Here is a 23739-nt window from a genome sequence, read left to right as displayed (position 1 = left end):
CTTTAGGTAACTCAGTTTTTGTAACGCTGTCTGCCAGAAGTTTTTAAGAATGCCATTACAAAGCAGAACTAAATTTGAAATATAAGAGTCTCACTTGCCACTAAGAAAACAATTTTAAAAATCTGCCTTTTTATTGAAAGGAAGTAGAGATTTTGAGACTACAGAATCACATTTTGCCCTTGTGCTAAGGGTTTGAGACAGCATAAAATTTTCTTTAAAACGTTTACCTTGAAGTTGTGCTGGAAAGAATTATCATATAGACTTGATATACAGCATAGATTTGTCTGTTTTAACTTAAAAATGGGTTTCTGACTACTTTAACTTTAGAAATTGCCCTGCTTTAATTTTCAAATTTATTAGCAAGCTAGTTCATGTATTAAATTGAAATCTGTACAAGTTACAGTTAATTATAGTCAACTCTGAGGCCTAAAATAGGTCACATGCTGTTTGGATAAAATGCACTGAAAATTATTAAATCTGTTTTGTTGGGTCTGAAATACGTTCTGAGGTGCTTCAACCTCCCCTGGCTGCTGTTCTTCCATCCTGATCTTGTCTGCCATGGTGAGCCTGCTCACTGCACAATAAAGTGACAAGGTTCCTCGTAAAGGAAAGAAGGGTATGAATTTCTTCGGTCTTTCGTGTTAAAGACTCGAATCTTTTTTCACTCCATCTAATTGAGACCAACTGAAATTCTTTCTAAATGTTGTCACATTATCTGAATACTAAGGGGGAAGATGTGTTATTTACTATCATAGAAAACAGCTGACATTAAGATTACCTCATTCCTTTCTCTTTTTTTCCCCCGGCGTTGCATTTTGGGTCCTGACTTTCAGGGGACGTTTCTCCTCAGCCCTGTTTGGAGGGGATGACTGAGCTGCCTTGGTGAGTCAGCAGAGTCTGGTTAACCCTCACCCAGCACAGCCAATGCCAGACAAGAGCGTAGTGGTTTCTTGTTTATAGGTGAAGCACAGTCCTTGGCTTCTTGTTGTGCTTCATAGGAATTACTGCTTTATGCCAATTTTTAAAAAATCACTCTAAATGCTGTAGAATTAATTACATTAAAACAACTTCATCAGTGACCTTGAGTAAAAGTTATGTCCAGCAGCATATCTTCTGCATTTATGTACTGACTTAATACCTGCACACTTCCGCAGGTTCAGGTATTTTGCATCAGCTATTGTTTCAGATACCTGCATGTATGTCATTTATGGGAACTAGTTATTACCTTAATTGTTTGCAACAATATGTATGTGTCTACTTTTTTTTTTTTTGAGCATTATTGCAGTAGGTATTTGTAAAATTCTCTGTCAATAAAAACACAAGATCTAAAAAGCTACACACAGTGTAGAGGCTTACCTGCAGATATACCTAAGAAGTTATTTTTGAATGCAGCTGCCCTTACAAAATATCTGTGTGGACTTGTGTCTATTCATTCTGTTTCCTGACAGCCTATCTGCAGTGGAAGTAGAAGGGAGGTTTAGTTTTTTTCCTTGCACAAACTGTAAAGTGAACTGTCTTTTTCTCCTGCTTTCTCCTCTGTCCTAACCCCCATTTCTGCATAATCACTGGTAACAGAATTATTGAGCCAACTTGCATGTTCAGGTAAGCCTGAGACTTAAAAATCTGTCCGCAGTGAGTACTGCAGCCCTCACGTTCTCCCAGTGGATTAGCTGTTGGTAAGTATTTGAAGTAAGTAGGCAGTTCTGTTGACCTGGTTTTGTCACTAAAGTAAGGAGGCATATCTGACCTTGTACAGCCGTCAGGAGCTACGCTGTGGAGCAGAAGGCTGTTTATGGTGAGATATTTTTAAGGATAAAGCTGTCATTCAAAAATTGTCTTTTCCTAAGGAGGACTTTTAAATATAGTTCAAGATGCACATACAGGAACCTAAAGAAGATGTAGCAGTCAGTCTTTACTTTCAGCTGCCATGAGTCTGACACAGTACACAAGGCCTTGAGCATCCTGATTGTAGAGGGCTGAATTTCTCCCAGTTACGATCACCGTATGTTGTGAGTGTTCTTTAGGTTTGCACACGCGTGGCTAGCAGGACGCAGCAGTGTTTGATCTGTATCCCAAGTCCCGCAAGAGGTTAGGCTGTGAAGAGCGCTGCTGTCTACCTTGAAATGACTTTGGGAAATCCACAACACTGGAGCACCGAGGTTGTTTTACTGCAGTTTTAGTGAAAACTCATCATCTACAAAGTGCATTTGTTTTCCCTTGGCTGACATCATGGAAAACGGAGAAGCTTTACATACTCAACGTGACAATGGAGCGATAGCTCCTCAACACTTGAGCCTTACACTGTATGACCCCCACTGACTGGGCTTCTATTGTTGTTTGCCTTGTCTTGCCAGTAGGGCTATTATGTTTCCTAATTGATCATAACTTAACGAGCTAAGCTTGGAGAAGAAAAGAAGGCTTGAGCAGTTGAATACTCCTTACCATAGGAACCAGTTGACATAATGAGATAGTTGATGATGTCATTCTGCTAAAGCTTCAAAAAAGATTGGTAATGATTTCCCATCATTGAATAGTTCAGTCTGGAGCCTTTTTATTTTCATCTTGTGTATTTTGTAGCTGTGGTTTAGCAGGATCTCTGAGGAAATGCAATGAGGACATTTTAAATTTAAATTTTTAGCAGTGTTAAGTCTGTTAAGGTTCTCTCAGTCCACCATGACTGTACAAGCGTGGGGTTGAGCTTTGCAAGGGCTGCCTGTGCCTGCCTCACCATAAACCCACGAGCAATTCTTAGTGAATTTGGTAAGGGCCTACATTATGGTACAGTTAGCCACAGGTCTGCATTTTTGCAAGGGGAGAGCAAAAATTTATAGTCCCTGTTTTACTTTATGGTAGGTCAAGAGGTCAGTCCTGCAAATAATTTCTCATTGTAGTCACTTCTGTATAGAAAATTTTTTAGGAGATTGTGTCCAGCTTTTTTTTTTTTTTCTCTTTTTCGTTCCTTATGCTGTTCTTTGAACTTATAATGCTGTAGGCCACAGAGATGTTTTATGGAGAATATAATCTTAGGAAAGAACACTTGATGAAGCAACTTGTGCAAGAGGAATACTCCCTGTAAAAGGAAATCATTCATGGCTTTTAGCTCTTTAAAAACCCATCTTAACACTCCTGCTGGGTTCCTTTCACTGTAAAGTAATGCAGAGGATTAGTCAGCATCATCTAATTAGGCAGCAGCAAAGCAAAATTTTTGTTTAACCGACTCTGTCCTGATTCAGTTTCCTTTCATAGGACTTGGCCATTGAAACAAGATGCAATAAGGACATCTTACTGATGGCCTTTGAAATGTCAGAGCAAGCGCGAGGTGAGACATACTTAAATGAGTTTTGCACATGAGGAGAAATTCAAGGTCATCCTGTGCAGTTTCTCCACTAAAACTGTCGTCTTGTGTTCTGTGAGAGTCTGCAGGTAGCCGGAGCACCTCCTGGTTTCTTAATAGCTCTGGTGATTTGAGAGCTTTAGTTCTACACCATCCTTCTGAAAAGGATGGGAATGAAATTGCTGCTGGTGAGCTTTTCCTTCCCATTCCTAGAAGTCAGTGCTGCCCACTTAGTGATGGCACGTCTTGGATTCTTCTTGGGTAGGCTGATGGTGGAGTCTCTGGAGGCAAGAAAACTGTACTTTACAATATAACAGAGGGGCCAGGAGAAGTGGCTTCTATTTGGGAGGTTTGTCTTGGCCCTTCATTTCACAGAAGCACTTCAGCACATACTTAACTGCACATAGACCTACGTGTTACGTGCTGAGCAGCCTTCTCTGACTTTGGACCTCACTGAGGAATGCTGATACTTCAGTTCATGTTTGCATATGAGGACAAGCTGGATTTTACTTCTTTCACAGTGGTTCACATAAGATTACTTACAGCTGAGGAATTTGGGAAGAACAACTCAGGTTTTCTGGGTAGAGATTATTGCTATTAAGTTTTGCCAATTGGGGAATTAGGTCTGCATGAAGGAAGAAATTGATCTTCTTGTATTGAGCTTTAAAACAAACAATGAAGTAAAACATTTTTTCTTAGAACAAGGGTTTTTTTACAAGCATGCAGTCGACACTATATAATTTTAAAGTGAAGACATTGCTGTAGTTGATATATCAGCTGCAATTAACTGGAATAGCTGGGACATGACAGGACAGGGTAAGAGCTTTCTGCTTTATTCTGTCAGAACTGCTTCCTGCGTTCTAGTGGGAAGTGATGTTTATCAAATCAGGCTTATTGCTGGTATTGACAATGAATCGGTAAATTGTTCCTAAGTAATTATGACATTTTGTAACTCTCAGTGCAGGCCCTTGAATCTGAGCCCAAAAGACTCAAGCCTTTTGGGGAAGGAAGGAGATGTACCCAAGAAGCACAGGTTACTTTAACTGGACTGTCCGTTTTGGTGGCTGTGAGTCTGGCTGTTCCAATCCTGTTACACACATGAAATAAGAGATGAAATCCCCTCCTTGTTGTACAGTTGATGAGGAGCTCTTATGAGGAAAGAGCTGTTGGGAAGTGAAGACTGGGTGGCTTTGGCAAGGAAGTGGCCGCAGCCTTGGAACAGTTTTGCCTAGCGGAAGGGGATGAGGTGTAGTGGAGAGGAAGCGTGTGCATGGGGTTCCAGGGAGCAACCAGGATAGATAACCAAAAAAAGTAGAACTTGAAGAAGTGAGAGAAATCTGATTCCTTTTTACCTTTAGGCATTGTAGAAAGACTGAATGTGGAGAAGTTATTTTTCCCTGCCTCCCACACCCCCTCAGGAACACCATCTGCAAAATATTTCTTTTTGTCTGTGTATGGAGTACCAGAGTAGATTAGAGCCTGTTTTTCCCAGACTTTAGATGAGAGATCTCTAGGGACACGTCTAACTTTCCAGCTAAGCTTCACTGCTTTTTTCCTTATTTTTCTTATTTTAAAAGAATGTCCTCCATCTAACAGTAAAAGCAACATAACAATTCACTTAAGGGACTACAATGAAAAAATAACTGTTTGACTTGTCTGTCCGTTGAAGACATTTTTGAAATGATGTTCTGCATGCAGATGAGGTCTTGGATCGTCTTCCTGATGCTGTTGCAGTGCTAGGCATATGGCAGTGTCATGTGGAATCAGGGTGACAGTTTCTGGTCTACTGGTTCCCCTCTGCTCACCCGAGACCCCTGCGTTGTTTCTGAGCGTTCTGAACCTTGAATGTCGCATTATCTCCACAGTCTTGTCAACATTTCAGGATGAACTTTAGAAAGAGAATCTTAGTTCAACGCTGTTTTTCCTTTGTTGTTGTTTTCATTTTTTAAGGGAAAGTGGAAGAGGTACATTGTCTGAGGCGGTTCTAAGGTGAGTCACGTCTATATAAATAGAACTGCTGAGCACATGGGGTAAGCTGCAGTGTGCAGAGGACAAAAATGCTTGAGAGGAAGGAAAGTTGCCTTGTTAAAATGATCACATAATTGTAAATTCCTGTCCTTTAAGACTTGATGCCAAGGGTACCTGCCACATCATTTTTTCCTTCCTCCCTGCCTCTTCTTCAAGTGCAGGTTCATTTTAAATTGTAATTAATGCATCTGTTAGACCACTGAAGTTTCAGTAGAAAGCATAAGGGGTGGAGACAGCTGCAACACAGATGTGGCTGCTGCACATGTGCTTTGCTGTACCATGAGTGAAAGCGTGTCCTTTCCTCATCAGAACCGTCACAAGGATTTGAACCTCATTTATTCCCTGTTCCTTCACTCGTGATCAATGTTGAGACTCCACATTTATTTTCTCCTTTCCCCAGTGATTTTCAGTATAGGTAGAACATGATGGCAGTGCTTGACTTCATTGGGAATACTGTCTGCAAAACGAACACCTGGAAGCATTTGGAGCCAGTTCAGTGAGGGGTTATCTGAGAAGAGAGAGCCTCTCTTGCACTGAAGTTCAGGAAGAGTTCAGCAAATCAGCTCTCTAGAGACCTCAGTTTGGACTCTTCGAAAACATAGGAAGCCCCTAGTTGTCAACTGTGAACCCAAATCTGCCCCAAAATTAGGATGAGGGCTGCTTTATATGCGTAGTTCCTAACGTGCTGCAGTTGAGCCCACTATGGTATCTACCCAGTGAAATCCCTTGATGTTGGAATCTGTATAATTCTTGATGTAACGCTTAAGTTTTTGTGTTCTCTTAACTTGTCAGTCAGTCTTTCTTTCAGTCATCTTGGACATATATTGGCATAAAGAAAGCTCGTCCTTATGGAAGAAGTAAGGAAGATTGAGGACAGTAGAAATCTAGGCCAGAGTTAGATCTTATTTCCTAGGGTATTTTTTTGCAGAAATACCCAGTGCGTACTGCTGATGTAGATACAGTTCCTTTTCTCAAAGGTTTTACTTGCTCAAAGTCAGCTGCCTCCATGTGATCTGTCAAGGTTTTGTTATCAGCCGTTCGTCCTTGATCACTGGAAAAATTGATTGATGTGATGTGAGTAACTAAGGGCTCTGAAAAATCCCACTCTTGCTTTTGCAAATTGCTGTTTGTGGACTTAAGGAAGTGTGGGAATCTGACAGATACAGATACGTGCTTGTTCAGGAAGTCGCACACAAAGAATTTAACCGAATCCAACGAAACTGAATTGGGCAGGAGTCCAGAAGTTTAGTCAAAAGGAAGGTGTCCCACCACGACTACCCTGGAGTGCTGTGGCTATGCATGTGGTTTGATGTTGCATCCAATCTATTCTAACTGCAGGTTGCCTCTTTTTTCCCCAGCTGCTTTCCTTCCATACATTATACCAGCCTGGGTGAATTGTTAACAGCTCTTGAAAGTCTGTGAGCCTGTTTGCCTCAATAATCTGATCAAGGGAGGAACAGAGATATTGTTTCCTTTTACTCATTTTCACAAAGGGAGAGGCATGTCTTGCTATTGCTGGGTTCCCTTTGTTTTTTTAAGTAGGCCAGCACTAAAAATGGAAGATAAGATCCCAGAAATTTCTTTTGATTAGCTGCAAGTTTGAAGAACTGCGCAAAGGAAAAAGTGGGGGAACATATGCTACTGAGGATGCTGCAACATAAGGAAATAATATGTCTGCATACTCAGATGCCACATAATGCAAGAACTCGTGACTCTGAAGCAAATATGAAAATGAAATTATGGTCTCTTGTTAATATGCGATAGGGTTTTTTTTCTGTATAACTTTATTGGATTTTTTTTTTTTTGCTTGGCGTATGTTAAAAAGGCATTTCAGTCTTCTGTTTGAATGCATGGGTTGTATAAATTTCTTAATTTCATCAGCCTTTCTGTAAACTAGTATAGGGAGAAGAGCAATATTTTCTGCTTTTTCCAAGTTCTTGAAGATTATTTTTTGAAGCAACAATGTTCCTCTGCCCCTTCCTTCTTCCTCAGTTTTCTTTTTTTCTGTAGGAGTGTTACCATACTCAACAATGATAAAAATATATGGAATTTTACAGAAACCAATCTGAAAATTTGTATCATTTTTTAAAGGTTCTCACTTGCATGCATTGTGATATACTCAGGAGAAATTTTTAAGGAGATCATTGCTGGCTTAAAAATTCAGTAGGATTCTTTTTAAAAAAACAGCAAAAATTTCAAGCCCCTTGAATGTTACATTTATTCTAAATAGATGAAGTCACATGAAGTTGAGCTCTTCTGACAGCAAATGTGGGTTTTGCTTTTGCTGGGGTGCAAGTTTGGTATGAAAGCCACAGAAGCCAAGTCTATATGGTAGCAATAACTTACAGAGGAGCAGAGCAGGAATTCATTCTATTTGATTATGACCAGAAATGCAATAGAAGAGAATTCTCCAGAATGTTACTGAGTCTTGTAGGATTCTCATATATAGCCCACCGTAAAGGGCAAAATGAAGTACAGAAACCTGTCAGGAAATACTTAAAGGTTTTAATAAGAGAACAAATCTGTGGATAAACCAGTGATTGTTCAGTGTTCTGTGCACAGAAATCCAGTCACACCAAGGATAACATTTGCATGGATCTGCTTAAAAAACTTAAGATAGAAGAAAAATCCAGTGCCAGTATCATGGGATCTGTAACATGAATGAAGCCAACAATGCGGATGCATCGCTTTAGCCTGAGTATGTAGCATTTTGTGCATTTCTTTGTGCGTCTTCTTCCTGAAGAAAAACATTGCCTGGCACAACTTGAGTGAAAAAGGTTTTCTTGCCAGCTCCAAGAATGCGGTGCTTTCACTGTGATGTGAAATGTGCTTTTGTGCATTGTTCTAGCAGTCATATAGTTCAACTTCTGCACTGAAGCCAAAAGTTGAATAAAAGTCTTGTAGTTGCTTTGAAGTAAAAGAACTATCTTTCAATCTCTGAAGAGGTGTCAAACACTCTATTTGTTGCCTTGGGAATGTTCTTGGAGTTGACATTGTTATAGACAGGTGATATTGCTGAAAGCATCAGATCTATCACGTTTGTCTGCTGTGTAGAAACTTGGATCAGGAATATTTGTAGCAATTTTCCTTCACTGATCTTCCTCCTGTCTGTGATGGTAAAACTACGCCATGTGATTTTTATTTGATCTTCTTTGCAAGAAATATTTCTGTTTCTTGAATTGAAAATTTTCAAATTTCCAAATTGCTTTGGAAGCAATATATTGGGCAATCGCTTGGTAATTGGGCATTGGGACTGAGATTACTGAGGTAGGTAGCTGTTGCTTGTTTGAAACTTCTGCCTAAAGATTTATTTGGAAGCATTATTTTTGTCCCTAGTCTGCCCAATGGCTCTCTCTTAATTGATGGCACCTTCTCAAAATTGTATTCTAAGCTTGAAACGTGAGTTCTGTTACTATAGGATATGTCAGTTTGCTAGCGCGTCGTTCGTTTAGAATGAACGTGGTAATGTTAGATCCTGCGCTGTGTTGCCATGCTGCAACAAAGCAGAGGCCTGGTTGCTCGGGGATGCTGAAATCATTCCTACTGGCCTTATTGCTACTGACTGAAAGAGTTTTTAAGGCTTTATTCAGTTAGATTTGTTTATGAAAGGAAAAAGGCTTCTGGCCACATGAAGCATGAAAGTATCACCAGGTTTACTGCTCTATTAAATTAAGAGGCACCATTTAAAAGGCAGCAATTCAGTAGCTGTAACAAAAGGTCAATATGTTGGTCAATATATACTCTGGGAGAGGTAAGTTACCACAGAAGCGACAAGGAAGGAAAAGGCATCTGGATGCACTGGTTTATAAAATTGTGTGGGTTTTGCATTAAGTGAACCTGCCCAGTTGCATTTTTCCATAAATTATGGTGTTTCAGCATGCCCAAACTTTTCTGTCTGAAGAGTCTGCTCTGTGTTTAAGAGGCAAGATTTTTTTTCTTACGTCTCTAACTTCCTCTGTAGTTTGTTTGGTTTGGTTTTTGGGTTGGGTTTTTACTTTTTTCCCCTTCCCCCTCATCCTAGTACCTGTGGGGTTATGTAGCCTGTTGTTCTGCAGAGCCTCTTGCCATACCTGTCCGAGCAGGGTTTCTCCAGAAGATGTTAATATCACGTCTTGTGGTGGTGTGGGAGGTCCAGCTGAGGACACAGCTGCTGTGCTCAAACACAAAGCTATTCTTACTAAAAAACTTTGTTTCTCAAGGTTGGGCATTTTCCTGGTTTTGAGTGTTGTAGGTTACCTTGTCACGGGGCCAGGCAACAAGAAGAAGACTTGGCAATAACGTCCTTTAAATCTTCAGTAGAACCACGTGTAGTAAAACTATTAATATTTTTAGAAGCACTTTTCCTGAGCAACTGTTGCTTTCAACACTCATTTTTCTAGTCAAAAAGGCATTTCAAGTCCATTTCATTTTCATAATCATCATTTAAATGCAGTCCCTTGAACTCCACAAGTGATAATTGGATACACAATTTACTGGTTCGGGAATGCTGGGTGTTTGGCACTAACAGAATTTGAATTTAAATCAGCTGTGAGTTCTATTTGATCTGTAAAGGCATGTCTGCAAGCTTTTCTTTAGTGATTTAAAATTATGGGGATCGTCTTGATTCAATTTGCAATATCAGGCCTTCTCATAGGTGAGCCTGGGTTATATATTGAAAGAAAATCCATGAGCAAAAGCTTATCTGGAGAGCTTGTAGTGACCATTAGAAGCATGAGAAATAGTTTTATGTGTAACGGGTGCAATGCATGAGTAGAGCTTAAATTTCCTTTATTTTAGACTATCTTGATTTCTAGACAGTTAAAAAAATATTTCCCAATAAAAACTCCTTTTGTAAAATAATTTTGTGTTTTCCATATAATTAAACATAGGCTGCACAGAAAAGGATGTTAATGCCGCTGCCAGTTTGAGACCCTTTGAGGCATCAACTTTGGCACTGGCTCTGTTTTACTGTCACAGTTCTTAAAGCATAAAATTGTCAGAAACATCCACATAATAAGATTTCAAGTTTATCTGGTGCATCCCAGAGATTCATCCCTTAGGAGTTCTTCCCAGTGTTTGTTTTCACACTGGAAATACGGACGTATTTAACAGTTGCATAATAGTGCAGTACATGTTGCAAAGATTTTTATAAACAAGTTTCATAATGCTTCCCTGATGGAGTGGTTGCCTCTTGCTAGCGGGGTGCTGGTGACTGGTTATGTTCCAGTGATGGCTTCTGACACGCAGCCCCCTGAATCGGAGCCTGGCTTTGTGTCGGTGCAGCGCTTTGCGCAGCAGGAGCTTCCAGCCAGTTCTGTAGTAGTATTGTAAAATAATTGCACTTGGTTCTCCAACTTCGTTTCTTCAGTTTGTCCTACAAGGAGCACAAAGGGAGCATGTGACTCCTCCACTCTTGAGTTTTTGTTGCCCGGCCTTTCAATTTCATACAGTAAATGTCAATCTGCATGTTCAGGTTTTAAGATGTATTTATTTTGGGGGGGAGGATGGGGGTGGGGGACACAGCATTTTTCATGTGGTACTGTTATTTATATTCCAAGAGCAGTCTCCAAATCCTTGTTGTGGCAAACGTACACTCTTTTTGGAAAAATACTCATCTGTAAATATTGATTATGATAACTTCTTTGCACCAAATTACAGCCTGCCTATGCCAGGGCATGATTCACCTCCTGCTGCATGACAGTTGTCACCCAGGAGTCTGGCACTTGTGTTTCTTTTTATAGATTTGACTTTAACATAGTGATTTTATTTTTATCGTTCATTCGTCTTACAGAAATTGTGAGTCCCAAGACATCTTAAAAGCCACATGTGGATTATTGAGACTTAAAAGTGACAGCCTGTTCCTGCTTGAAAGAAGTCAGAGGTGATGCATCCTGAACATTCACCTGTGTGATCAATTAGGCACCACAAGTGACTCCAAATTACTGGTTGCCCGTTGTATCCCCTGGGGATGTGTCTGGGTTTGCATGGTCATGACCTTAACCTGCCACCCTGTGACCCTGTGCAATTCCCTGTGGGAATCGTGTCCTGCTCACCGCAGCAACTGCTGCCATTTGGCATGGGAGCCCTGCAGCGGGGGGGTCCTGTCCTTCCTCCCCTCCCAAACCTATTTTATTGTGGTTACAGCTAATTTCCCAGTCCTTAGTGTTGCACTGAAAGAGCGCTCTAGTTGATTTACTGTGTAATTCTTGCACCATTGTCCCCTTCAAGGTGGAATTAGGGGCAGGCTGAGCCTGTTTCACCAACTGGCTGATGTCAGTACAGGTATCTGCTCTTGGAGGTCTGCTCTTCAACCACCCTGTGGTTTGCTGCAGAGCGCTATGTGTTTCTCTGATGATGCGTAACGTGCTGTCGTGCTAGGCTATTTAAAGTTATGTTCTATGTGGTTGGAGTTACACTCATGTCCTTTCACAGTCTATGAAAAAAATTTACTTGTTACTTGTTTAGCTTATATTAGTGTTCAGAGGTGAGCTTAAAGTGCTTATTTTGGCTCACCAAAACGTGCAGGAGATTGCAAAGTCTGCCTTCCTTTCAGGCCCCACGTGATTATTTTTCTTCTTGCTGCTTTACTGAGAAAGAGAAATCTGTATTGGTGAACCAGCATGGACTGGGAGAGATGGGGAAACAGATCTGGGATTTAGGTGACCTGGGTTGTAATCCCACGGTATTTCACTGTGTCTGCTCGGACAAGTCATTTAATGCACCATCCCTTTGTTTTTCCTCCATCTTTTCTGTGCAAACTCTTCTGTTTTGTGCATGTTTCTGCTGGCACTAGGGAGCTTGATCTATGCAGGGACTCCTAGACACTATTGGAACTAACTATCGTTGAATGAAAAAAAGTGGTTTTATTCATCTCTCTTTTTAAGTGGTCTTTAATGATAGTAAGAACTCAAGCACTAGAATCTTCTGTATTCTGTCATTTGACAGTTGTGGCACACCTGAAGTTTTGTAGCTGTGGAGCACTCATGCCCCTGGAATAGATGCTGGAAGACTGGAGATCTGGTTAAAATAATGTGCAATGAGTGTCTAAGAAATCCTGTCGCCCCAGAAGGCTAGGGTGTAAGCCCTGAGCCAAGCTTGTACAGGTAGAATGCTCTTCAGGAAAATGTATTTAGCAGGCTATGCTGGGTTCCTTCTCTTTAATTTGTGAAGAATTTGATTTATGACAATAGCAGCTCTTTATGAAATAAGAAAAGCAAGTTTGTGAACCAAAAGAGAGGTCAGCCTAACCAGGGAGTTCACTTCAGGGAGAATGTTGCTTTCCCCAGTGTAGGATGTTAAGAAGGATATAAACAAGTGTTGACCACTTTTGGCCTTTTAGCTGAATTTGTAGTCCATCGTGTTGCCCCCCACAATAGCAGCATCCTTTCAAGCTCTGTTAACAAGCCAATAATTTCAAACAGTGAATGAGGTGTGTTTTTTAAAAAGCTCTTTTTTCTTAAGCTGGAGAAGGGCAGGCAACAGGATAGTAGGCAGCAGTGGAGCATCCTTTTGCATTCTTCATCTTCTAACTGTATGAGGGTCCTGAAAAATCACTTGTGCCTTTCAGGTTTTTGAACCCAGCTGTAGTGGTTTAAGCAGTTACCCAGTAAGTCTGTGATAATAAACATCTAGGGGGGAAGGAGTGGTAATAACTGTAAACACCCCACCTTTTCGGTGAATGAAGTAAGTTCGGTGTATGTTAATGAGCATTAAGCATTGCATGTGTGTAAATACTGGTTTTAGCCGTAACCAGCTAATGGACTACTGCATTGTGTGAATATGTGCTACAAAGGCTGTACTTACAGTACAAAGCAGCCCTGCTGCAGAAGTTTGAGCATGAAGACAAAAAGATCACGAAATCCCCTTTTCCTTCCAATCACTGAGAAAATGCTTTAAATGTGTTTTCCAGTTTGTGTTTCGTTTTAGTTACCTGTGGGTTTGTGGATGTTTATAAATGTTACCTTGTGGAGATGGGAGAGACTGGGTCTGTCTGCTGTTTAACTGCTGGTTTTACACCTTGTGTACACATTGACATTCTTGAAACTTAGTGAGGAAATTACTTTTCAGCCTAGTGGGTGCAATTTCCAGTTTGTTTAAATCTTTACTCTCCTGTTCTCAGCTATGGTGGTTCAGAGACCAGGTGGCATTCAAGCCTTAAAGTACAACCCATCAGTGCCTGTGCTCTCATAATTCTCCAGGATAAATGCCACTGAACTACTTCCAAGACTCACATTTATTTATTTTTTTAGGGACATTTTCAGTACATCTTACAGCTTGTTTTTCTAGCGTATCTGTTTAACAATTTATATTCCCTTTCCCACCAAACCAATACCCTCGTGCATTAGGTGTTCTGGATGATAGGCCTGGAAAGCCAGACCATAATATCCTTTTCTGTGTGTCCTTTTCCCCTGACCATAGTGCTTTTATGGGTTTTTGCTGTAACATGCATTCAAGCTTCTTGGATGTTGTTCTCCACGCAAAACTAATGAAAAATTTGCTAAAAGAGTCCCCAAGCTCTTTCTCAATCTTCTTTTATTTTCTTGTGGTGCTTCGTAGGTTTATTATAGTTTAAAACATTTAGATTATACCCATAAGGAAAGCAATTAAGAAAATTCTGTGCATCAATGGATAGTAATGAGAGAAAATGAGATTTGTCTTTCATCTTCCTTTCTTTCCATTTGAGGAAAAGAAAAAAAGTGTAATCTCTTCTTCATGTTCAAAACAGCCATTTTATTCTCATTTAACTGTGTGCTGGGTTAAAAAGCTTTCAGTGGTGTTTTAAAAAAAGATAAATCCCAGAAGCTGCACTTATAAGAAAATACAGAATGTAGTTTTAAACAGAAAACATTTATGTTCAATTTTTTAACAAAATCAGTGATTTTTTTTTTTTTTTTTTTGGTCAGGAAAAGATTATAATAAAAACGTATACTGTAATTTTTTTTTGTGTATTCTTCTATCAGTGTTAGCCAGAATTAATTCTTCTCTTCAAACATCAGAAGATCACCTGAAGCCTAGAGCTACAGTGGCTTTCCTTGGGGGTAGACAAAGTAGGAGTAATATTTCTTGCTTTGCAACATTTGTATTGTGTAACCTGTGTAAGGTACATTTCCATGCATTATCCACTTCTGCAATGTTTAAAAAACAAACAAACCGCAGTAACAGCAAAATGTTTCTCTCACTGGGTTCTCTGTGATGTCTTTCTAGGTGTAGAATTGACTGTAGGTAGTGAAAGATATCGGACGACAGCTGCCATGAATATTACTTTAAGCCTCACGAAACGGAATATTTGTGTGTTTATAATGTGGGAATGTAGAAGTTGCAGATACAGAACTGGGACTGATCAAATAATCTCCCTGCAGGCAAAGATAAGACGCTCTCCCTGTGCAATGAGAAATTTCAGCCTTATTTCGAAATATTATGCATATTCTGTTGCTTTCAAGTTGTTTGTTTATTTGTGTCCTTCCTCTTGAGTAGGCACCTTCTGCAACACGCAGGCTGAAGCCTGGCCTCAGCCCTTGCTATCACGGCTGCTACCATTTATTTGGATTTAGTTGGGGTTTGCTACAATTTATTTGGAGTGTTCCTGCTAGTTGCATTTGCAAGTAACTGAGTCCTGCCAGTGCTGGGCGCAGAGCACGGCCTCTGTGATAGTGAACATTCCTATCCATAGTGCTGTGTTTTCCCCACTTCTCTTAGTGGTTTAACTTTTCTTTGCAACTCCAGCCCTTTGCAAGGCTCTGATGGTGACACCCTGGGTACCAGCAGGCTCTCCAGCTGCTCCAAGTCATTCTTGAGCTTCTAGCACAGCTCCTTTTGTTGCTTTTATATTTTGACCTACTACCAAAAGCCCTGGTATATTTAAGCTGGAAGCAGCCTGGTATAAAGGTGAGTGCCCAATCTGAGAGGACCTGCTTGATGCTGGTTAACCCGTGAGCTTTAAACACAGGTTTAATACCAACAAAACTGATGTTTCTTCTCCCAGTCCTCGCTCCTGCCCTGTGGTGCAGAGCTGTCTGGCATTTGTGAGACGTTCAGCCATCTCCTTCCTCCTGTTCTTCCTGCAGCCAGGCTTGTTTCTCACCCTGTGACAGCGCCGTGCTCTGCTTTTCGGCAGTCCCGGTTGATGTAATGATCTCTTTCACCTCTTAAGCTTCTAGACTTGCTGCAGAGCAGGGGGGAGACTGTGGCCTGTGTCGTGCCTGGAGAAGGAATGCTTAGCACAGCCATTTTTTCAGTAGGGAAAAAAAAATAAATCTATCTACAGCATAATAATGTGTCCCATGTCTGGATAAATTACCTGACTAAACTCCTCCCTTATTATGTAAGCTGACACTTGGTATCTGCTGTGTCTTGTTAAGGCTGGCTGCTGCACAGGTGCAAAAGTGAGTTTGCAAGATTGTTAGTGATAAATGGTTACTGGTGGTGGATCGAGTCCCTTGTAAGCAGCAAGCCTGGTGGGAGATCAGGTCCTGTACCTTTTCAGACATTCTCGGTGAGGTTCTGGCATCAAGGAAAAAAAGCTGGATACTAGATTTAACTTGGGCTGGATTTTGTTAGCATTTCATTTGCCCATAAAAGCTGTTGGCATAACATGTTGATGTAGGGACAGCAGAAGGATGTTGCTAAAAACGAAAACCAAACAGCCCTCCTCAACTTTCTCCAACCCCTCTCCATAAGATTAACAATTACAAGACTCACATGAAAAGAATGATTTTTTTGTTGTTGTATCAGGTAAAGTAGTTTCTTACAAAGCAACATTTGGGAAAGGAGAAAGAGAAGGTTTTATAATAATGAAGGAATGAAATAATGGAAGGAAGAATATGGATCAGGGCTTGTGGAAGGACTGAAATAACAGCAGGAAAGCGAAAGATGTGAGTGAGAAAGCAGGGGCTAATAAGGTGGAGAGCAGGAAATGTGAAAGGGTGAGAACTTGAAATCAAATGCAGTTGAGGGAAAAAAACCTGGTAAAGCAGTGAGAAGAGATGAATAGCACGGTAAAGTGAAAGTTTGGTGAGCTTTATGGTTAGGCTTTTTTGATGTGGCTGAAGACAGACTTCTAACTGCAGTGGAGGAGGAATGATTCTGAAAATGTCTTTTTACAATATGAGAGCAAGAGAGAGGTCATGAAGAATCATTAAAGGCACCTTCATGCTGCAATAGTGTCCGTGCAGGATCCAGCTTCAGTCAGTGAAGCTTCATGCAGGCTGCACTAAGGCTCACCACCTGAGATGTGGTGGCCTGACTTCATTATCAGCCCTTAACTGCTAATCTCTAAAGAAGTAGCATGTGTTGTTTTCTGGGTAAATGTGAAGAACCTGGCATGACACTTAATTCAAGCTCTGAGAGATTACATAAGACATTTTTGGTAATTTTTGAATAATCATGCATCTTCTGTCTCTTCTGGCTCTCTGCTTTTCACAATGAGGAAATCAGCACTATCTTCTACTAGTGAGATGCTCGGATGAAGTACTTGAATGTTAAGTGTGGAAAACAAAGGTGTAACTGCCCTCACATGATTAGAAAGTAGAACTGAGAGAACATGCAGATGAGGATACCTAAACCACAGTATCTGCAAACTTTAACCTCTGAACAAGCAAAATTGTAGACCTGTTTCAGAGAGGGTCAGTCAGAGCGAAAGGGAAATTATGACTCTGATAAGAACAGGCAAAGAAGACAAAAATTCTCCTCTCTTTCTCTCCTTGCAACTGTCTTGGGGGATATTTTAATTGAAAGCTTTCATCCAAGAGGTACTCAGGTGAGATAGCAGCAGAATTATTGCCAGAATTATTATAGTGTATTCCTGTGAGTCAAATCATGGCTGGCTAATACAAGAACAGAGCAGCATATTGCTAGCTTTATGCCTGGGGAATAAAAGAAAACCAGAGTCCTTTGTACGATTATGTATTTAGATACTGGGTGCATGACAGCTACATGATAGGTCCTTAGTGGAATTCCCACCTCTCCGAGATGGGAAGCTTGCTGGTGTGCAAGCATGGAGTTAGATCAGTTCTGCTGCAGAGGAGAGACTGTGTGATCCTGTTAGACATCTCTATACAGCTTTTAGGTGAACTGGGCTGATGGCCTGGACTAACAACAGTGCTAACAGCTGACATGTGCTGTTCAGCTCATACGACAAAAGAGAGGATCAACTTGTGTGTGAAGAGCAGCTGGTTGAAAAGGGACTTGAGGAAATGTGGAATGATGCTCAGAAATGAGAGGGATGGACAGATGGGAGAAGCATTTAAAATTTTTCAACTACTGTGCAATCTTTTCTGGTTATATATATACGCAGATGCTCAAATCACTTCCAGGGTGTTCTTTGTTTCCTTGTTACTGCTGACCTCTTGCACTGGAGAAAAAGTTGCTCCCTTAGGTGCTGCCCTTTGGGGGCCAAGAAGCTGTTATCTGTGAGGACTTTGACCTGGCTGCAGTGAAATGTGCCTGTGCCGATTCCCATTTGATCTGTTCCCCTATTATTCAAACTTTGATTCCAGGCTTGGCCACCTTCCACCACAGAATGTCTCAAACTGGCTCTCCTGCACCGTAGGCAGTCCAGTTGTCATCAAACTTTAATGAAAAGATAGTGTTGCTTTCTTACCCACAAGTTTTAAAGGTGGCAAAGCTCTTTACAGTAGTCCAGTCCCTGAGCCCGCCTCTGCTTCTCTCTGCCACTGAGCCCGCTTCTGTTTTCTCCAACTCCAGAGAAACCCAAGACTTGTGTGTGGTAATTACTGGGCTTGTTTTTGCCTCTCATGTCTCTGCTCCCCATCCCTCATGACTTTTTCTTGTCCTAGTAGTTTATCTTGCATTTTCTCTAGGCTCAGGAGAAACAGTTTTTCAAGTCCTGATCCAAAAATGAAGTGGAACCAAGTACAAGGTGTGAACTACACCTGAGCAGCTGTGAGGCTGATGATCTATTTCTACGTTGCTGATGTCTGAGGATGTAAATATTTAACAAAGCTTGCTGCTTCTTTTGTAACTCAGAGTTCTCCTTTTCCATGTCCAAGACACGTTTGAGGGGAATACGTTTCAAAGTACGTGCTCCCCTCTCCCCAGCCGTGTTCCTCATTCCCCAGAGGGCAGGTGGCTGAGGCGTTCAGGCTGCTGGATCTGAGCAGGTGGATTGCACAGACACACCTTGGACACAGCGTTGCAAAGCATCTGTACAAGCATAAACTTGTACTGAGCGGCAGCTTGCTCAGACTGTTTGAGGGAGGCAGAAAAGCACTGTGGGAATACTGAGATTAGTCACCTGGTTTAGCGTCTGCTTCACAAGGTGGTTCCTCTTTACTTTGGAAGAAGGTTTCACTAACAGTAAGTTGCAGGGAGTACCTGATTGTTCTACTCATGGCAGGGATTCCACTAATGAACCATCATCTTCACGACTTAAAAACACATGCCACGTGTCCCGTGCAGGATTTGGAGCGAGGTAGCTGCTCCTTAGCTTCTTATTCACGTGTTGTTTTTAGCCAAGCTGAAGTATAAACATCCTAGTTTTACACTTGGTGCAAAATTCAGGTAAGAAAGGATTTTAAAAGTTTCGGTGTAGTTTGGCTGTGGATGTGTCAGTCTTTATTGCATTAGTGTTGTGCAGAAGGCTCATGAAACATGTTGTGTGGAGGTACAGCACCTGCCCTCTGACTGATGGCTTAAACGGGTCTCAGGTTTAGGAGGGGAAGGTAGGACGCTATTCTGCATGCTTGCTTGGCACCTCTAGCAAGAGCCCTGCTGGTGAATGTTCCTTTAACAGTAACAAAAAATTGTATTTGACACCTTTTTTAAAAACCAAAACAAACTTGGTTGGGAGTTGAGGATGTTTCCTGTTAGGTACCCAGGGTGAGAGAGGGGAGGTTGTTCTCTACATATCAATCACCCTCTTGCAGTCCTGATCTGCAGGGCTGGGTTTTTCATTGAGAGCCTAAATTGTTTCTCCTCTTCTCCTTCCCCTGCTACCACATACGCGTACATTCTGCAGTTTCTTTATAGAGAAATTGGTAATATATCTGTAGTAGATTAGTTGGTCGTCAAAAGAACAAGGTCAACACCAGTGAATTCAGCGTGGCATTAACTTGCATGGAGATGTAATAATATATAGCTGTGTAAATGGCCTTTGAAGATGATTAATTGTGGAGGTGTTCAGTAGTGGCATTAACCTTGTATTGTGAGTAGAGCCTTGATCGTAGTTCTTGTACAGGAGAATGTGCAGGAATGCAAACTCCCTGTTGGACAGGGATTGGAAGGTGTCTGCTGCAGCCTGCTCAGCGCTTAGGTTGTCTTCATGGGGAGCCAGCCCTTCAGAAATTCATTTAAACTTAACCATCAAAAAGGAGTGTCTGATGTGGTGAGGGGTTGAAAGGCTTTAACGTATGTTTTGTCAGTCAGAAATTGCAGTCTAGTTCTCTTGTGTTGTGATTCACCGAGTCCTTCTGGTATAAACCGCCCCCCATTTTTCATATAATGTGAGATTGAGCAGGCCATGAATGAGAAGGCAAATGTCCTGTCCCATGCTTCAGTAGAGAGCAGTTTGTGACCTATGTCATCAATTAGCAGTAAAATAGTTCTCATCTTGGGCTAGCAGCAAGATTTGCTTTTAAATATTTTAGTTTCTTGGTTCCTGCTGTCCAGTTGTTCTTCGTGTTTCCTGGACTTGCTTCAGCATGTATTGAGCAATGCCTTAGCTAAAATTGTGGTTGCAATATACACTATGAGAATGGTGTTGCTTCAAGTCATTTATTCAAAAATATGTATATCTCAACATTGAAATATTTTCCCATTAAATTCATTTGTTTTGGACACAAAAGCAGTCCTACATTAGTGTCATGCATACATTATTAATTACAATCTATTTTTAATGTAATGAGAAATTATATTAAGAGCAAGGGAGGAAGGCTTTCTTGCAGCATCCTTATTCTTTCTCTGCCTAGATAACCTCAAGCAATCAAAGCAGTTAAATTTAAAATCCACACTTGCTTGCCATTTTTATCTTTTTTTAAATGGAACGGTGCTTAAACTCAGAGAAACTATCGAAGGAGGGAGGAATGAATGTAGTGACAGAGGTGACAAGTGGTATTCAAGTTGGATAATCTTTAAATGGTTGACAGAAGTTTCTGTTAGGAGAGAATTGTCTGAAACAGGAGTTCTTGTTGCAGTTTCGCAAAGTTTTATTTAGGTAGTAGAAAGCTGAATCATTATGTAAATCTAATTATCATTCTCATGAGCTATATCAACCTGGAAGTTAGTAAGTTGGTCATGACTGCAACTGTGTCATAAAGAAGCTTTCCAGATTGGAGATTTGTTCTTAAATTTGATTCTGCACTACCCTCTGTTACCCTAAGGATTAAGAGAGAAAATGTTTCCAAGCTTATTGCTAATTTAGCAGCAAATTGGAGTTTGCAGTTAGTGATACCATTCTGCTCTGTTCTCTTAATTTAAAAAAAAAAAAAAAAAGCCTATACCACAATTTGGGTCAAAATTTTAATTTGTTTTGCTATTATTATGATAATTTAAGCCCTAAATAAGAATAAATTGTGGCTGACTGGAGACCGGATCTTGTCTGTGTTAGAAAAATGATCCATTACTGTCAAAACTTGTCTCCAGCAGAAATAATCAAGCTCGTGTACAGTAAAGCTGGGTTAGTTTGCATCAGACTAGCATGGTTTTGAGCCCGGTCTTCTAAGAGATGGCTTAAAGACCTTTTGAAAATGTGACACTCGTGTGTGCACAGCAGTATTTCTTAATAATAGGTGAGTTCTTGTCAGCTGTGAAAGAAAATACTTACTATTGTTTAACTACAGAATCCAGAGCCCTGGTCTTGAAAAAAAAGCTGTACCGTGCTGAAAAACATACATATAAAAGGCAGAGAAGAGTCTCTGGCCTTGGTGGATTTACAGCCCAAGTGCAAGACAACAGGTAGTACTGGATGAAGACAAAGGGGCTGGAAGGAGGAGCTGGAGATGGCATCTCGTAGCAGGGCTGGCAGTGGTAATGTCACAGAAGCATGGAAAGCAGCAACAGGGTCTCAGCTTCTCCTGTGCCCCAAATGCCTGGATGCTCTTGGTAGGGGATATGTGAAACTCCTCTGCACTAGTAAATCCATCTTCTCTGTAATAGTAATTGGTTCCAGTTAGTTGGCAAGAGCCTCTCTTGGAGCTGAACCATAAATACGTTTGCTTAAATTTTCCCCACAGCTACTTCCACTCTGCTGTTAAGCATGATAGTAGACCTTAAGCTACAACAGATGCAGCGTGGACAGTATCTGTTGAGGTTTTTATGCTTTATCACTTTGTAAAATGACAGCTTTGTTTTTCCTTTATGTTTGTTACTGTTTTGTTCAGCTTGACTTGAACACTGATCACTTCTACTAGCAGCCACAGAGCTGGGTTTTCATTTTGCTCTTTTAAGTAGTAGTTATCCTCTTTCTGTGCTTACCTTGGGGTGCAGCACAGTATTTATTGTAGTACAGCTGGGGGGTGAATTTCCACACGTTTTCTCACCTTGTGCTCTCCTTAATGTTGGTGCTTTGGGGTCCTGGACCACCACAGATTTCTGTCCCCATCGCCTCGTGCAAACACCTTTGCTGTTGCAGTGTGCTTCTGTTTTCTCCTGTCGGGAAGTCTGACTCCAGTCGAATTAACTTACCCACTCAGGTCAAAACCACAGGTTGAGGGATATAGTTAGTCCCTGAAATGAATCCATCCAGTATGTTTTGGTCTGCCACAGGGAACTGCAGGTGGGGGTGGTGGAGGGGGAAGGAAAAGGGTTGTAATAGTTCCTGAAGCCCAGCAGCTCCTGATGCAACCTCAGAATAGTTTTTTTTCTAAACGGGCATGTTGTTTCCTATTCGGCTCTTCTATCTTTAGCTTGTCCCATTCCTGCATGTCTGTTTTGGTGAAACAAAGAAAAATTAGCGTGGGGAGAAAGGGATTTAGAAACAATCGTTAGGCTTTCTAGGCACAGAACGGGTATAACCTGTTTGACTTTGCTCGGCTTTGCCAGGCTTGCATCTTCCCCTGCTCCTGTAACTGCTGAGCTAATGGTTGGCATGACTGTGTCCTTATGCGTTAGGCCTGATTAACAAGGTTATTGTCACTCGGTTATATTAGCATTTAGCAAACAACATCGATCCAACCATTTAAAACTTAAGAAAAAGAACAGAGTTGTCCTGACTGTTGTGTCAAAACATGGGATCTTGTAGCCTCTTCTGTTGCATTTTAAACCAAAAAAAAGTTTCTATTTTGTAAATTTTTTTTTCTGTCTTTCTAAACTTGATATCTCATTGAGTCCAAAGAGCATATGGTATTTCACACACTTGAAATCTTCACTTGCAGCTGATAATAGAGAAAATCCTCAGCAGTCCTCCTGACTTGAAAGGAACTGTGCAAAATCAGGCTGCTTTAGGTTGTATTTTGAGTTTCCATGGGCTGTGTCCAGACAGTATCTAGTATTATTAGTTACAAAGTACAGCTTGCATGTTTGCTGAAGCTCCAGCTCAAACAGTAGCAGTAACAATAATGCAGAAATCTTGGGCCATTTTACAGAGGTGAGAATAGCTCTACGTTTTGTACCGGTACAGAAAGATTAAACCAACTTGATCAAGGTCACGCAGCAAGCTAATGGCAAAGCCAGGACTGAAAGCCAGTCATCCATCATCCAAGCTTTCATCTTTATTTGCTAGACCTCACTGCCTCTTATGGATATCTAATCATCTAGCCTGCTGCAGTGGTGGTCTGATGAAAGATTTCAGGCTTTTAATGGGATTTGAAAGTTGGGTAATACTTATTTCCTATTTATGGTTTAGTGTGTAAACTAGGAAATGTAATACCAGTTTTGCACAGCTACTGGCTGCATAAACACAGAAATAAGTTAAAACCTTGCAAGTCTCCTCTGGGAACCCAGAAAATATTATCCAGTTTTCCAAAAGGAGGAAGCAAATGCATTAACACGATACATCCAAGGTTACACAGTTGGCAGAAGGGGGAATAGGCTCCTGCGCTTGTGACTCTTACTGGTCACTTGTATTGGAGTTGCTCGAGTTTTATTTAGGGGTAAAACCATCCAGAGCAGGTAAGAAGATGCCCGCATGGATGCGAGGGCACAGGACAAAGAAATTCCTCTCCCTCCCTCCAGCTCGCAAAGGGTTACAGCTGAAATGCCTCTAACAGCCTCAGGAAAACATGAATCAGTGCTGCTGAGGGAGGGCAGGATGGGAACCCACAATTGCCAGCTGGTTTGTGCTTTTCGGTTATACACACCTTTTCGGGGTGTGTGTGTGTGTGTGTGTGTGTGTGTGTTAAAATCCGGTGTTCGCAGGGGATCGCGGCGGAGCCCACACCGGAGCCAGCCTGTGACAGAAAAGCTGCTCGTGTTCCTGTACCGTGTCATTAAACAGGAGCGGGGGG

General features: G+C 41.1%; 1 protein-coding gene across 1 annotated transcript in view; it reads left to right on the top strand.

The window, feature by feature from the left end:
* Positions 1 to 840: 840 nt before the first annotated feature.
* The window catches only part of ARHGAP32 (Rho GTPase activating protein 32), a 209296-nt gene continuing 186397 nt past the window's right edge, over positions 841 to 23739 (top strand). Inside the window, exon 1 of the mRNA XM_026863752.1 lies at positions 841 to 882. The gene's annotated coding sequence lies outside the window, so the exon portion shown is untranslated. The remainder of the gene's footprint in view (positions 883 to 23739) is intronic.

Source organism: Athene cunicularia (assembly GCF_003259725.1).
Source record: "Athene cunicularia isolate RWA chromosome 24 unlocalized genomic scaffold, athCun1 chr24_part1, whole genome shotgun sequence".
Classification (NCBI taxonomy): domain Eukaryota; kingdom Metazoa; phylum Chordata; class Aves; order Strigiformes; family Strigidae; genus Athene; species Athene cunicularia.
Note: the sequence above shows the minus strand (reverse complement) of the source record. Positions and strands in the feature narration are given on the sequence as shown.